Raw genomic sequence first — 4413 nt, 5'->3', positions numbered from 1 at the left:
GTGCATCAGAAATTTAAAGACATCACATTCAATAAAAATCCATTAAAAAAATATATATATATATATATACACGCACACATATAGGAGCAAGGGATAACTCCCATGCTTGCTTAAGACCATCAGTGCTTCCCTTGCATGCATCAACTGATCACGAATAGACCTTTTGGTCACAGAAGTCCTCAGGAATTGAAGGAAGAAGTAAGTTTCTATGGATGTTCTCCAAGTAGAGCAGCAGTTCAGAAAGCCTCAAATAGACCGACAGAAATTTGAGCCAGCGTCATTACGTCTAACAGCTCTGAGGGGAGAATTCTGTACAAAATGTTTTATCAAAATCACTATCTTCAGGTTTTGGCACACTAAGAGCTCTTTCTTAGAAAGATAGGGATGTGCGGTAGTAAGCAAGAACAGTTAGATGCAGCCAATTAGCATCTTCCTGGCCCTACCGCCACGAGCTTACGCTGTCTGCACCTACCACGCTGGAGTAGACTGAGCAAGACTCAAAGCTCTGCTTAGGCACACAAACTGCAGAAGCAATTACTCACTCTACTTGGGCAATCCCCTTAGCGACCAGAGGATGATGCAAGGGACAGCGATACTCCACCTTGGTAGTCACTGTCACATTGAGGTTCTTTATTTAGGCTCCTTAAGCAATCAGGCCTGCACCTATACGATTAAATATATTTTGAACCGAAGGGTTCAGCTACTCTGCTCCTAGAGAAAGTGAACTGCACGCAGAGCGCGGCTCTGTGATGGATTCACATAACTTCAACATGTTGAGGCAGTTACAAGCTGGCGGGTGAGAAGTCTAGTTCAGCGAACTAGTGCCTGCAAAGAGTGAAAACCCAGCAGGAACACGGCGATCATCTACTCGGGCTAAAGAGGATACATTAATCGTGCTTAACGTCCACATTAAATAACCCAAGCTGCCTGGAGCAGCAGAGGCAGACAGATAGGGCCTGTCAGAGCACACAACATCCTACTCCAAAGCGTTCCAGTGAGCGAGCACCGAGCCATTTGCAGACCACAGAGGAGTAAATGAAGGTGAACTGAAGAGACAAGTCTGAAAATAAAAATAATGGATGTTCTCTAGCATGTCAATCGGCACACTAGATTAAAAACAAGTTTGTGCAGTAGGTCTGGAGGAAGATGCTGGCTAATCTTCAATGCAAGAAGCACACGGCAAGCTCAAGCCAAGAATTTGAAAGCTATTAAGGCTTGAGCAACGCTGAGGAGCCATTCCCACCAGCATCTCCAGGAAGCGGTAGCTGGAAGACTTGTGTTTCGGCAACCAGGCTCGCTGCCCCCAGAGCTCTGCAGGTGTCCGTACTGTTGTGACGGCACGCAACGGCCTGACACCTTACTGCCACTCACCTGAGCGGAGCCATCTGGAGAATCTCAGTGCTTTAGTCAAAGCGCTATGAAACGAGTTATACACCTTGGGCAAATTTGAAACAGTCATATYGGCAGTAATCCAGGATTAACAACATGCCGGGATTTTCTTCCCCCATGTCCTAAGACATATCCTTACCAGCTCAGCACTGCAGCTGGCTCTCACGCTAGCATACGTAAGGGAGAAGCGACAATGTTTTCAGAGACTAAGCCCAGTCCGAAGGCTGCATTACCTCTTCTTTAGCGCTTGAAGAAGAGATTAACACTTGAAATATTCCTTATTATACTTCCAGGTCGATCAAAAATGGTAAATTTATACGGCCGCGGATACAAGGTTTGTTGTGACAACTCAAAGTGTCAAATCAATAGTTTTAGCACAGGCAGGAGGATACCAGCACCCTTGTGCATTTGTGTAGCAGCAGCCCTACGGACCAACYAGCACGACCACTGACAATGCGGGTGTTTGTGGCTCTGGTACAAAGGCTTGGGCGATTTCTTTTTTTTTTTTTAAGCCAACAACTGACTTTCACTTTGGAAAGAGGAAGGAAAAAAACCCTCGAACAGCAGTCACTCGCTGCATCTCCCAGATGCCCTGGATCGCAGGTATTTAGGGGTTGTTTTGGTACAAGTCCTGGCGACCAACGCCGTCGCTGCCCTAGCTCTCACGGGACACCACGGGAGCGCCAAAGGTGGGCCCGGCCCAACAGGTAGCCTGGCGGAGGGGCACGGCGCTCGAGCGTCCGGCAAACGGGAACCCCGATTAATCCCATGTGCTCAGGCAACATCAAGATAGGTATCTGAGGTGCAAACCAGGCGACTCGTCTCCGGGCTTTTTAGCCGAGAAGACAAACTCACTCGATTACAACAGTCGCCTGATGGGACTCCTACGCTGAAGTCTTCTTTATGCCCATTTCCTATAAGGGCCAGCAGTAAGAGAAGGGTGGTAAGAAAATATTGGAAGTTTCATGAAGGTTTGAGGGTCTCTGGAAGAGGAAAGCAGCTACTCAGCATATTTATGCAATGTTTCGCAGCTCCTTTCCTCAGTAMATTTGACTCCGCAGGTAACGGTACCAGATTCAAATCACAGGAGCACAGGTCAAGCTTCCAAATCGTTACCTCGTCGGATTACAGAAGCGATCCTACAGCCTGGCCTGAATCAGGTTCAGCTTTGACATTATCGGCCAGCCAAAACGGTTTAGCCAGCGCCCTGCAGTTTGGGCTTGGGAACGTCCCAACCCACCAGCTGTACCAGGAACTCTGGTTTCATTCGGCTTTTCTGCCCGAGCTGCTGAAGTCAAGATGAAGTCCATCTTGCTGTAACTGGTATTTTAGAGGCAAAGCCTGCAGTCAGGAACAAGGAAAGTGCTCCTGCACGTTTTCAGTCTCTGGAGTTTGGTCAGCACACCTTAAAATACGGCCATAACTTACTCTTTTTAACTCGACTGTTGATCATTAGCATTAGTTTGTCTTAAAAGCGATTTCACAAGAGACCTTTTGTCAAATTTACATTGGCGCTTGTCAGTTGGAGATTAAGCACGGTGCTTACCAACTTGATACCATGTCTCACCAGTCTCGCTCTATAGCATAAATTAACATTTTAATGCGACTCTGCTCTATCGGAGGCCCCGTAGCCAAGACATTATGTAGAAGCTCATTATATTTAATCGTCCAAAAAGTCTTGTTTCCCTACTTTGTTAAGCCAGATGCAGGTATTAAGACAAACTGCATTCCCTATCCAAGAGGAGAGGAGCTTTTGTGTTGTAAGTCACTCCTGCTACCTCAAAGGAACGGCCTTCAGAGAAAGGAATGAAAGCAACCAGGAAAGTTGGGTTCATCCTACAGCGGCAGCTGCAAAGACTCTCCCATAATCTGCACATTTTATTTGCGCCGCATCCTGGTTACGTTAAAACGATTCCCATGCCGGCTAAAGAGGAGACCGATAAACCAGGTCCACCCGAAACGGCCGTGCCCTGGTTATGTGTCAGCAGACGCGATGCACTAGCCCCTGTGGCGGCCCTGTCAATCACAGCACCGAAGCCACAGGAGGAAGCGTGTGCATCTCTCTCTCTCTACTTACAATTATCGAGAAGAGGGGAAGTGGGGGAAATCCCTCCCGGCCAGCCCCAAAGATATTTCTTTGTCTAGCCACCTACCCCAATTACCCTTAGAAAACAAAAGCAGGAAAGGCCGTTTCGCGGCGAAGAAAGCCTTGCCTCCACCATATTGGATTTTTCTTCCCCCCTTCCTTCCGAACAAAGCCTCTCGCCGGCAACCCGCAACCCATCCTTCAGCCGCCGCTAAACCCACCCCGGAGAAGCCGGCGGCGGCTCTCGGCATCTCCCCGGGTTGCGAGCAAGCGGCAGCCGCCGCAAATCCCTACGGCAAAGCTGCGAGGCAGCAGCGCTGCCATTTTTCCTCGGCTGCCGGCAGCGGCGCGAGGGCTGCATCCTCCACGAGAGGACAAAGCGCTGCCGCCGCCACGGCTCCCCTCTCCCCTGCACCCTCCAAGCGGCATCAGCTGTCAGCTGTCCTCAGGGATGGCCCAGGCGGAGATTTCGGGGGGATCAGGCAAATGTGACAGGCGTGTGAGGCTCGCTCGCTTCCCCATCCCCCTCCTGCTGCAGTCAGGGCTGGCTGGAGAGCAGGGAGGCTGCAAAGGAGGGAGGGTGGAAAAGCTGGGGCTGCCCCCACCCTGAGCCGGGCTCGGCCCCCGGCAGGGCGCGACTCGAGGGACCCCTCGGTTTGGGGAGGGCAAGGGAAGCGAGGAGAGAGGAGAAGATCAAGGCAGTAAATCCCCGTTAGCGCTTTATTGTCCCGCCGCTCCCCCCCTCCTCCTCCTCTGCCAAACCACTGCATTTCCTGGGGCCTGATGGAGGCAGCGCCGGGAGCCTCCCGGGAGGGGGGCCCAGGAGTCCGGGGGGTGGGGGGGGAGACACCCCACCACGACCCAGGCGTCCAAACCCAGGGGTCGAGGGGGAGGAAGACGACAAAACCCGAGCCGGTGGAAAGGTGGGAGGGGAGACG

Source organism: Apteryx rowi, unplaced genomic scaffold (assembly GCF_003343035.1).
Source record: "Apteryx rowi isolate R43461 unplaced genomic scaffold, aptRow1 scaffold_9, whole genome shotgun sequence".
Taxonomy (NCBI): domain Eukaryota; kingdom Metazoa; phylum Chordata; class Aves; order Apterygiformes; family Apterygidae; genus Apteryx; species Apteryx rowi.
The sequence above is the reverse complement of the archived record's forward strand: the minus strand, read 5'-3'. Positions refer to the sequence as shown.